Source organism: Caretta caretta, chromosome 3 (genome assembly GCF_965140235.1).
Source record: "Caretta caretta isolate rCarCar2 chromosome 3, rCarCar1.hap1, whole genome shotgun sequence".
NCBI classification, from domain to species: domain Eukaryota; kingdom Metazoa; phylum Chordata; order Testudines; family Cheloniidae; genus Caretta; species Caretta caretta.
Window position 1 is genome coordinate 60,233,757 of NC_134208.1, and position 12,955 is coordinate 60,246,711.

General features: G+C 39.9%; 1 protein-coding gene across 4 annotated transcripts in view; it reads right to left on the reverse strand.

Moving 5' to 3' along the window:
- Positions 1-12,955, reverse strand: part of FILIP1 (filamin A interacting protein 1) — a 176,772-nt gene that overhangs the window by 21,266 nt on the left and 142,551 nt on the right. The window contains exon 1 of one of the 4 annotated variants that reach the window (XM_048845906.2): positions 10,686-10,851. The exons of 2 other annotated variants lie outside the window; for them this stretch is intronic. The gene's annotated coding sequence lies outside the window, so the exon portion shown is untranslated. Of the gene's footprint in view, positions 1-10,429; positions 10,549-10,685; positions 10,852-12,955 lie in introns of those variants that run through there. One more of the 4 variants, XM_048845907.2, reaches the window with a different exon arrangement.

The following is a 12,955-nucleotide window of genomic DNA, read 5'->3' on the forward strand; positions in this document are numbered from 1 at the left end:
GGAAAGAGAGGGAAAATCAGGGTAGCTAGCAGAAGACAAAAGAAAATATACCAGGAACAGGAGTAAATCAGTTTGTCTGTTGCAGCCCCTAAGAGATGTGAAAAAATTAAGTGGAAAAAAAAGAAGATCCCCGAGCAACATGCACTATCTTTATACGTTCTAGGAAATTGTGCATAGGATGGCACTACCAACACCAACCTCCGGACTGCAAATTTCTTAACAAACAAGAACTGATGAACTAAGCTCTTCTAAGGTCAGGTAAGCAAAAAGAACTGTATCCTTGAAAACTCTCAGGCCCCTTTTCCCCAAAAAGTTAATTTAAAACAGCCTAGGTGTTTGAATTACTGACATTCAATTAAGATGCACATCCCCTCTGAATCTGGCTCAGTGTAAATTAGATTCATGAGAACATAAAAATGGCCATACTGGTTCAGACCAATGGTCCATCTAACCCAGTATCCTACCTTCCAGCAGTGGTCAGTGACAAATGCTTCAGAGGAAATGAACTGAACAATGTAATAATTGAATGATCCATCCCATCGTCCAGTCCCAACTTCAGGTAGTCAGAAGTTTAGGGAGACCCAGAGCAGGGGGTTACATCCCTGCCCATCCTGGCTAATAACCATTGATGGGCCTATCTTCCATGAACTTATCTAATTCTTTTTTTAACCCTGTCATACTTTTGGTCTTCACAACATCCCCTGGCAATGAGTTCCACAGTTGACTGTGTCTTGTGTGAAGAAATACTTCCTTATGGTTGTTTTAAATTTGCTGCCTATTAATTTCATTGGGTGACCCCTAGTAATGCTATTATATACAGGGGTAAATAACACTTCCTCATTCACTTTCTCTACATCATTCATGATTTTATAGACCTCATTCATATCCCCCTAGTCATCTCTTTTCAACCTGAACAGTCACAGTCTTTTTAATTTTTTTCTCATCGAGACATTGTTCCACATCCTAATCACTTTTGTTGCCCTTGTCTGTACTTTTCCCAATTCCAATATATCTTTTTGAGATTGGTGACGAGAACTACGTGCAGTATTGAAGTTGTGGCCATAACATGGATTTATGTAGTGGCATTTTGACATTTTCTGTTTTATTATCTATTCCTTTCCTAATCATTCCTAACATTCTGTTAGCTTTCTTGACTGCTCCTGCATATTGAGCGTATGTTTTCAGAGTGGAAATCCACAAGGACTCCAAGATCTCTTTCTTGAGTGGCAACAGCTAATTTAGACCCCATTAATTTGTATTTATAATTGGGATTACATTTTCCAATTTGCATTACTTTGCGTTTATCAACATTGAATTTCATCTGCCATTTTGTTGCCCAGACAACCAGTTTTGTGAGATTCCTTTCTAATTCTTCACAATCAGCTTTGGACTTAACTATCTTGAGTAATTTTGTATTGTCTGCAAACTTTGCCACCTCATTGTTTGTTTACCCCTTTTTCCAGATCACTTCTTAATATGTTGAATAACACTGGTCCCTTACAAATCCTTGGAGGCCTCTGCTATTTTCCTATCCACTGTGAAAACTGACAATCTATGTCTACCCTTTGTTTCCTATCTTTTAACCAGTTACTGATCCATGAGAGGACCTTCCCTCTTATTCCATGAGTTCTCACTTTGCTTAAGAGACTTTGGTGAGGGACCTTGTCACACGATTTCTGGAAGTCCAAGTACACAATATCAGTGGAATAAGTCTTGTCCACATGTTCGCTGACCTCCTCAAAGATTTCTAATAGATTGGGGAGGCGTGATTTCCTTTTACAAAAGTCATGTTGACTCTTGCCCAACAAATCATGTTCACTCATAATTCTATTCTTTACTATAATTTGTCTGGTACTGAAGTTAGGATGGCCTCTGGAACTTTTTTTTAAAAAGTGGCATTACATTAACTATCCATCAGTGATCTAGTATTTAAGCAATATATATTGCAGTTAATAGTTCTGCAATTTCATATTTGAGATCCTTAAGAACTCTTAGGTGAATACCCTTTAGTCCTACTGACTTATTACTGTTTAATTTACCAATTTGTTCCAAAACCTTCTCTACTGACAACTCAGTCTGGGATAGTGCCTCAGATTTTCACCTAAAAGGAATGGCTCAGGTGTAGGAATCTCTCTCACATCCTCTGCAGTTAAGACGGATGCAAATAATTCATTAGCTTCTCCACAATGGCCTTGTCTTCTTTGAGTGCTCCTTTAGCCCCTCGATTGTCCAGTGGTCCCACTGATTGTTTGGCAGGCTTCCTACTTCTGATGTACTAAAAAAAATTTTGCTGTTAGTTTTTTTGTCTTTTGCTAGTTGTTCTTGAAGTGCTTTTTTGGCCTGCCTAATTATACTTTTACACTTGACTTGAGAGAATTGATATTCCTTTCTATTTTCCTCAGTCGGATTTGTCTTCCAATTTTTAAAGGATGCCTTTTTGTCTCTAACTGCCTCTTTTACTCCGCTGTATAGCCATGCTTTGGTTTTTTTTGTTCCCTTATTATTTGGGGAATACATATAATTTGAGACTCTATTATGATGTTTTTTAAAAGTTTCCATGCAGCTAACAGACATTTCACTCTTGTGACTGTTCCTTTTAATTTCCATTTAACTAGCCTCCTCATTTTTGCATAGCTCCCATTTTTGAAGATAATGCTAGTGTGGTAGATTTCTTAGCATTTTCCCCCATACAAGGATGTTAAATTTAATTACATTATGGTCACTATTAGAGTGATTCATCTATATTCACCTCTTGGACCAGATCCTGTGGACCACTTAGGACTAAATCAAGAATTGTCTCTCCACTTGTGGGTTCCAGGACCAGCTGCCCAAGAAGCAGTAATTAACGATGTGTAGAAATTTTCTCTCTGCATGCCATCCTCAGGTGACACGTTCCCAGTCAACATGGGTATAATTGAAACCCCACAATATTATTGGGTTGTCTGTTTTTGTAACCTCATTAACCTCCCTAGGGATTTCACAATCACCATCACCATCCTTGTCAGGCGGTCAGTAGTATATTCCTACTGCTATAGTCTTATTATTCAAGCATGGAATTTCTATCCATAGAGATTTTCTGGTACTGTTTGATTCATTTAAGATTTTTATTATATTTGACTCTACTTTTTCACATATAGTGCCACTCTCCCACCAGTGCCACCTATTCTGTCATGCCTATATATTTTGTACTTTGATAATCAATGGGACGTGGTAACATCAAAGTTCCACCAATTTTCTATGATGCCTATTATCTCAATATTCTCACTTAATTCCAGGCATTCAAGTTCACGCAGTTTAGTATTTGGACTTCTTGCATTTGTATGCAAGCGCTGATAAAATGTATCAGTATTTAGTTAGCTGTGTTCATGTGATGTAATTGGCTGGGGCTTTCTCATTTGACTGCTTCTCTTCAACTTCTACCTGTACTTAATCAACTTCTATCCTCTCCTCTTTCCTACGATATAGAGAATCCTCGTTAATAAATCCTCCCCTAAGAGATGCATCTGTCTGAACTGTACGCTCCTCAGCATTTGTTGGCTTTCCCCCAGTCCTTAGTTTAAAAACTCCTCTATGACCTTACACCAAATATTTGAATGAGCATAAAGGAAACTAAATGGGTGTCCAGTACATACCAAAGAACAAGAAAAAAGTAGAATGGATGATACTTTAATTTACTCCCTCTTTCACCGTCCTGTTATTTTCTTTTTTCCTCTTTATGAGTTACTCTAGTTAGACAAGTTTTCAGTAGGATTCAGTAGGCCAAATTTAAAGGCAACGCACAGAGAGGAGATGTAAGTTAGTTTTGGTAGGTGGGTACCAGTCTAAGGGCATTTAATGGTATGTCTACACACTATGGAGACTATACTGGCATAGTTGTAGCTATGTTCACATAACCTTGTAGAGTACATGCAGCCTACACCCATGGAAGGGGTTTTTCCATTGGTGTTGGAACACCACCTCCTTGAATGATGGCAGCTACATCAATGGAAGTATTCTTCCATTGACGTAGCTATGTTGCCCTGGGGATTAGATTGGAATAGTTATACCAAGATGGGGTGTTTAATAATGGCTGCCAAAAAAAATCCCTCCCTCCCATCCAAATTTATAAAAAACCAAAATGATAACCACACTAACCATTGCATTTGTTCTAGTCAACATCCATCTGTCCTCTGGGGAAAAAAACAGGCCCCTTTTAGAGTATTGCAAATTGGGTTCCGAAAAATCAATCCTCAGTTTTGAAAATCTTGACCTAAATGAATTTGCTTCAACTATACACTTGCTTCTTGCATTCATTTCCCACTAATATCTGAATAAACAACCTTTACTAGCATAAATATTCACAGAAGAGGTGTCAAAGTCACATGGACAAATATTAACAGAAATTAAGTATTTGCAACAGAAGTCCTTGCACACGCCAGGAAAGGTCATGTGACTTATCTGATTACTCACAGCTGACCAATGCAGTACAATCCACAGTGTATTTTTAAATAGCAAGAAGATTATGACTTTCTTGAGGTTGATATTAAACCAGCAGAAACAACAGCTAACCTTGTTGTGTAATTTGTTATAGATTATTCTCCATGATATAGTTTTCTGAGACTGTTGGAAAAGGACTGAATGGACATGGAGATTAAACTACGCTAACAGGTGCTGTGTCCAGGTTGTGTGGGTCAAGTTAGAGCGTCATCCGACAAGGATAAAGAATCACAGAAAGTGTCACTTCTAACACTGAACAAGGAATTTTATTAGCAAAGCCTATTATTCCCAAGGCTACTCCATCTCTCTCTGCAGTATTCAAGGGTTTCTGCCTAGAACTTTCCCCATACTCCCACTGATGGACTTCCTGCTGTGTTTTTAAAAACATAGGATACCTACTTTCACGGAGGGTTATGTAAAAACTCTTTTCCTTTACTTATGAAGCCATGGTATAGTGCTGCCAACTCTCACTATTTTATCATGACTCATAATATTTAGTGTTATTCTTAAACACCCAGCTCCTGGAGTCATACAAATATGTGAGAACTTGAGCTTTCATTTAAAAAAAAGAAAGAAATAATATGTTTCTAGTCCTCAGAGTTGCAGAGAAAAGCTTGCAAATGTGACCCCCACATATCCTAAAGGTTCAAAAATCAGAAGGCAAATAAAAAGAACCAAAATGGTGGTTTGTTTTTTTTTTTTTTAAATCTCATGATTTCTAAGCCAGTCTCATGGTTTTTGCATGCCTGACCCCTGATTTTCCAATGCTTATGGTCAGGGCTGGCTCTACACTTTTTGCTGCCCCAAGCAGTGCACCGGATTGCCACCCGAAAAGGAAGCTGCCACCAAATTGCTGCCGCGGGACTGTGAGGATACAAGCTGCCACTGAATTGCTGTCGCGGCGAGAAAACCCAAGCCGCCCTAACCCGCACGGACTGCTGCTCCTTTAAGATTGCTGCCCCAGGCACCTGCTTGGGGTTTGATAGTACTGGCCATCTGTCAACAATTGTGTATGCCAATTAATCTGCTAAGCAGAGTTAGAACCGTAACTGGAAACTATTAATAATAAAGCTCCTTACAGAATGAACTGTTTATTAGGATAGAAGGGAAGTTGGGGATGAGATCCAGGAGCAGAGCCACGCAGGTAAGCTGGCACTGCCATTGTTATGCCATCCCTGTTCAGAAAGCACTACTATTTCTGGGGCGGTCAGGCTTGAACCTTTCACAAACAGTACAGCTACTTTTAAAGAATGAATGTTACAGTACTTCTGTATGAATGAATGAATGAGCGTGCGTGTGCATTTTTACAAGTGTAGTCTTGGACCTTCAGAGCACTTAACTCTGTCTCTATAACTCTGTTATTATATATGTGACAAGTCTGCAGGAGTCTAGTATGGACTGTGGTGCAGTCCCAACTGGCAAACTGGTACATGGTTAAGGTCTGGCAGTTGGGACTGAGATTTGATGGGCAAGTGTATCAGTCTACAAGGTCTAGTGCAGACAGAGGTCTTCTTTCATCTGGGCCCCTAACACACATACGAGGAAAAACAGGTGAAAGGGGAAATAGGCTGTTGGACCTAATCTCTTATATAGCAGCAAAACTGGGGAGGCTCAGTGAGGGTTTCTTAGTTGGAATCTGCATTGGACTTGGTCTGCTGGGTGGTTTTACTCTCCTTGTAATGCTGATTGGTTTATGGAAAAAATAAAGTTACAGCCTTAGTTTACCCACATATTGTTGTCCTATGTCTTTTTCCTGCATCTGTCAAGTTCAATCTTTGACACACAAACATGGAACCCCACAATGCCACTTTCCTAGAGTTGCTTTTCAGAGTAGAGCTGGACTTCAACATTCATTACGTATTACAGGTGGAGAAAACATTTTTTAAAAGGACAGTGCAAGTGTGTCACCTGAAGAGTTTAGAGTAGAGTTGTCATGGAGATCTAGTTTACATGGGACTTACTTTGTTTGGACACCAGTAAGAGAAATACTGGAACCTCAACCAATATCAAGGGCCAATTTTGGCTGATGGAGGTGAGGAAAAAGGCCAGAGGGATTTCATTCAGTTGGCTGGTTGGTTCACAATATAGACAGTGAGAAACACTGTTCTTTGCTTCACTGAAACACATCAAGACTATTGCTGTTCATACAGTATGAGTACTTCTATACCAAGCAGTCTTATTACTGTGCTTATTACACAGCTAAATATAGCTAACAATAGATATAATGGACTGACAACTGAAGGTCTTCTTAAACAGCCAATCTGTTATCTTTTAAATCAGTGACAACCAAGTTTCTTTTGGTGTAGTTCACCTAATACATATGAATTCTTTTCTCTCAAATATATTGAAGATTTCAAAACAAACGTAAATTTTTAAAATCTTTCTGTGCTTTATAACTTCCAACCAATCCTTCTCTGAAGTGTGCATAGAATAAAAACATCATTCTGATCTAAAACATATGGAAAGTTTCTGCTTCAATAGCCATAGGGGCAATTTTACAATGTCATGCACAAATTTGAAATTTACTAAACGTACTTCGCAATGGATGGTGGATAAAAAACAATAATGATAGTTAGCACTTAGAGTCAATATGAGAACCTAGATAAATTTATAAGCCAGGATTTTCAGAAGTGACGAGCAATTTTAGGTGCCCAACTTGAGATAATTTAAAACTCCTGATTTTCAAAGGGAAGGTGCTCAGCAGTCTCTAAAAATCAGGCCCCTTTAGGGTGTTTCAAATTGAGCATCCAAAAATTCAAGTATCCCAAATGACTTTTGAAAATCGTTACAATAGATTATATTGCACTTTTCATTTTTATGTCTCACGGTACTTTATAATGCTGGGTAAACATCATTAACTTCATTATACAGATGTGGAGAACTGGGGCACAGAGTAAAGTAATTTGCCTATGCAAGTCAATGGCAGCACCAGGAATAGAACCCCCAGTTCAGTCGGATAATGGATAGCGTCAGAGGAGGGAGAAACTGTGTAAGCTCTTTGGAGCAGGCACCGTTTTTCAGTTCTGTTTGTATAGTGCCTAGCACAAGGAGGACGTGGCACAATGGCGTTAGTGGAGCTCCTAGGTGCTCCCGCAATGCAAAGAAGAAAAAATAATAAATTTCAGAATTACTGTTAAAGGATAGAAATACACACTTTAGCTATTTACGTCTCTAACACTGAAAACATCTGATGTTAGTATATTACGTTTCCTGTGGTTTGTGAATGGTGGGGGCATGTATATAAATAAAAATTCAAATCTATAGAGTAAGTTATTATGAAGATGAAGCCAGCTAATGAAAGCCATCTTCCTCTTTGAGGGGGCCTATTGCACCAGCTTACACCACTCCTGCCAGTCACACAACAATCTTGAGGAAGCACCAGGAAAGCAAGCTCCTTTTTCCTGTCTTTCAACTTGAGCCACAGAGCCAGAGGGTATGTCTACCCTGCAGTTACAAACCCAGGGCTGGCCCAGGGGACTCAGATGTTTGAGCTTGGGCTGCAGCCTGAGCTCTGGGGCTTTCCCACCTTGCAGGGTCCTAGAGCCTGGGCTCCAGCCCAAGCCCGAATGTCTACACTGCAATTAAACGGGGCTGTTTAGCCTTAGCCTGAGCCCCGCGAGCCCAACTCAGCTGGCACAGGTTTTAATTGCAGTGTTGTCATACAGGAAGTTTGTTTCTGCAGGAGCACTTGAGAGGCCATGCAACTCATTGTTTCCAGTTAGAACAGGGGTAGGCAAAAAACCGGCCCGCGAGCTGCACCACGCAGCTAGGCCCTGCTCCGGTGCTCCAGCTGGGGCGCAGGGTTGGGGGCCGCAACAGGCGGCTCCGGGAAGCCACAGCATGGCCCGCTCTGGCTCCTACTTCAGTGGCCCCCTCTGGCACTCCAATGGGAGCTGCAGGGATGGTGCCTGTGGATGGGGCAGCATGAAGAGCCGCCGGGCCGCACCTCCACGTAGGAGCCGGAGGAGGGACATGCCACTGCTCCCGCACCCCTGCCCCAGCCCTGATCCCCCTCCAGCCCTCCAAACCTCTTAGTCCCAGCCCAGAGACCTTCCTACACCCCAAATTCTTCATCCCCAGCCCCACTCCAGAGCCCGCACCCCCTCCCATACCCCAAGCCCAATTTTGTGAGCATTCATGGCCTGCCATACAATTTCTATTCCCTGATGTGGCCCTCGGGCCAAAAAGTTTCCCCACCCCTGAGTTAGAAAGTAATTGCCCATCAAACCTTGTTAAAGAACACCTGAGTAGAATTTTTTTTTCAATTAAAAATGTATATGTTTTAAATAAAGCAATTCCTTCCCTACTTTATTCATGCTTAAATTACACAAATGATTTTGGAGAAGATATTATTTCATAGGTCACTGGGAAATCCTCTAATTGTCATCCGGATTGAGAGTGTGTGTGGTGGGGGAGGGGGTTGGGGTGTGCAGTGATTCCTAGATATTTCAGAACATTCACTAGTTTTGAGTACCTCTATTTTTGGATGCACATCTTGAGACACATAGGCCGCAATTTGCATAGATTCTGAGCACCCACAATTCCAGTGAAAGTTAATGAAAGGTACTGGGGCTCAGTGTCTTCCTGGGAAACAAACAACAAACAACTAAATCCGTCCTACTATTCAAGGGGATACTCCAGAATACATGAAGGCACCCAAAATTAGTGGACACTTTTGAAATTTTGGGGTTCAACCTCTCCCCCAAGTCCATATGAACTGACAAAGAGAAGAGAATGAATTAAATATATTTGTATTAATTCCTTTTCTTGCTAGTCCCTGAAATTCCAACACCATCTAGCAGAAGGAAAAGGGAAGGTATGTTGCAATTATCTTGATGCAGAATATTTATGAATAGCTGTTCAATTTAGCAAATTATAAATTGCATAAAAAAGTAAAGGTTCATTAAATATGTGATCACCAACGCTGGTAATCTATGGAAAAATGTTACCTGCATCATAAAATTAAAGCATAGACTATGTATGCTAAACTAACTGTTCAATCATGTATTTAGCTGTGACACTTTGAGTACATTTCCCAAATCTGAAGAGCTTTGTGTAGCTCGAAAGCTTATCTTTTATTGGACCAACTTCTGTTGGTGAGAGAGACATTACCTCACCCATCTTGTCTATCATAGGAAAACCACACATTACAAATTTCTGAGAAGTGACTGTGTTCAATGAAATCAGACTTGTACATTAATAATTTTGGCCCTGTGGAACTTCACAACCATTATCAACTTAGAGAGCAAAACTCATTTCCTTTATTTAGGAGGCTACACTCTGCTGACCTGAGACAGCAACAATAGGTTTTTGTTTTTTTCTTCCTTCTTTTGGAACTTGCTAGCTGACGGTTTCAGTTTTATTTATTTATTATTAAAATCACATTTGGTTAACATGGCTCATCACTCTTAACTTGTGCCCTCCTCTTTGAAACTGCGCACTGAGTAAGCTCACTATTTAGAGCAATTACACTTATTAGCTCCAATGCCTTGCCAGCTTTCCAAACTCCTTATTCACTTCAGAAAAGAACCAAGGATCTTCAAATAAACAAACAAAATTGTTCAGGGTGCAAGGTAATACTCCAAATACTCAATAGCACTTTACCCTGATTTTTTTTTCTTCTGGCTTTAAAAGAAATAATAAATTAAGAGATACAGAATTGCAGCATAGGTCAGAAAGGGATGTGGGCAGAAAACATTCAAAATACATCAGTGGGATAAGGAAGATTTAAAATTTAGATCAGAGATTAAATTCCCCCAAAGCATCTTTGGGCTGAGGTTATCTTTTCCTTAACACTTCAATATGTTGTCTGCGGGCGTGTGCACACACACAGAAACACACACAGAAGCACAAAATATGAGCACCAAAACAAGGTGTACCTTTAAATGGTCTTTGAATTCTTCAAACCCAAACATTCCAAATAAGTTATTTTAAGACCATGATGTTCCAGTACCTTAATACAGTTTTTCCTCCCTTCCAAGTGAGTTAAAGTCTTCAGAGAGCTGTAACTTAAAAGACTGCAGAGTTCTCCCTTTAGAACATGTCAGATTAGTCAGTGCTTCATTAATGTACAAACCCAGTTCCCAAGCTGTTCTTTTCAATAACACTTACAGCTGTTTCCTTGCCAAGTAAACCCATTAACAAGTGAAAGGCGCATGTACAAGAACAACTAACATTTGTTAAATAAAAGCAGATCTTGATTTTCTTACCTTACAATTAGCAATATACATATATATATTAGCAAGAGGCAAAAAAATAAAAATAAAAAATACACCACCCCACGTTTGCTGAAGAACTTTAGCAGGCCGTGCTCAAACCCCTGCTCCACAGGGAATTAGCCATCACATTCCAGCCATGTCATCAGAACAATGAAAGGTGAATGTTGTGCAAAACAGCTTGGGACCACTCACTGATGATGTCATCCCTCCCTTATATGGTTCATTATTGTGCAGATTTACTTTGGTCAGTGAGAAGGGGTGGAGTCCAGTGACTCCAGAAGGGAAGGCAGTTCTTAGGAAAAGAAAATAAACTGGCTGCAGAAAGGCTTAGTAAAATGCATAATCTATTCTAGATGGGGGGGAAACTGCATCCCTTCCATCCTCCCCTCACTCTTTTCCCTTTCAGAAAAACTGGATTCCAGCCAATTCTATTCAGCATGGCTGAATGTAAGTAGCAATCACATTAGCTGAAGATGCAGCGTTCTGAACTGAAGTTAGCCAGGGCTTAGGTAAACAATTGATCCATATACAGAATTCCATCCAAAATACAACACAGCTAATGAATAGCAAGCAACTTTTAAGTTACCTTTTCTTGCAGTTGCTTTGTTGGAAGTTATCTTTAACAAAAATGGATATGAATAAGCTCTCCACGCTGACCTGATGCTTCTGAATTTAAATCAGTTTAACTATCGTCAGGGTTTGCTTTTGTCAGCATTCTGCTATAATCCCATCTCCCCTCTTTCCCCCCTCTCCCCGCCACGGCCCCGGTTTATTATTAACAGCTTCCCACCCTCTACCACCAGGTTTATAATTTAGCAGTTATAAAATATTCATTTGAAATCAGGGAGCATCTACAAGTTACGTTCTTTCAAATTAAACAAATATGCACGAAAGAGAAGTTTACTGAGTTGCCACTTTTGTTCCTTTAGCTGAAGAAAAGCTTGAGGTGGTTGTTTTTTTTTTGTTTTTTTTTGGGGGGGGGGGATGGTTAAAGTTAACAGTCATACTCTTCTTGATGATTTATTGACCCTATGGTCCATTCATAAAGGGATTTATATACTTATGTAAATAAAGGAAATCTATTGCTGCCCCCTCCCCAAAATAATAAACTTGCTTGTTTGTTTTTAAAAGCACATGCATGGCAGCAGGACTATCACAAGAAACAGTAACAGGACAAAAAGAAAAGGAGGACTTGTGGCACCTTAGAGACTAACAATTTATTTAAGCATAAGCTTTCGTGGGCTAAAACCCACTTCATCGGATGCATGCAGGGGAAAATACAGTAGGAAGATAGATATACACACACACAGAGAACATGAAAAAATGGGTGTTGCCACACACACTATAATGAGAGTGATCAATTAAGGTGAGCTGTTACCAGCAAGACAAAAAAAACCCCTGATAATAGCTCATCCATTGTTTCATGTTCTCCGTGTATATCTATCTATCTATCTATCTTCCTACTGTATTTTCCACTGCATGCACCCGATGAAGTGGGTTTTAGCCCACAAAAGCTTATGCTCAAATAGATTTGTGAGTCTCTAAGGTGCCACAAGTCCTCCTGTTCTTTTTGCGGATACAGACTAACACGGCTGCCACTCTGAAACCAGTAACAGGACAGAAGAGCATAGTTAGTATTGCCAACTCCCAGTGTTTAAAAATCATGAATCAAGCTCCCCTCCCCCTCCAACAATTTAGATTTTTGCGCCCCTTTTAAATGCCCTTTGATCCTCTGTGCTGTGTTTGGGTCACCTTTTCAAGCTTTATTTCTCCACAAGCCCGAGGACTAGAAACTTTTTATTTTTTTGAATAAGAGACTTTCAAGCTTTCATTAATCACAGGATTCCAGAAATAAAGAAATAAAATCAAATATATTGTGACATGGAAACACTGCAAGCACTCTATTATTATATGTAAATATTGTTAAGGTTGCAAAGTCAAGCACTCAAAAATTAGAAAATTCCAGCGTTAAGGTTGCCTGTGCAACCATAATTCAGCTGCTTTGTGAGTATGTATTATGATACAGCCTTTAATTACATGATCACATACTTTTTTCCTGCAGGACCCCTGCCTTGTTCAGCGCACAGAAAGGCACTGCTCTGGACATGAAGCATGGCTGTGCAGTGAAAGAGATTGTTGTAGGACCCCGGCTTCGGATGTTTCAGAAGTTGGAAGGTATATAGTGAATGAGGCAGGGGACTGCAGGAAAATAAAATTCAGTCTTATGGTTTAAGGCAAGTAAATGCTTCCATGGACAATTA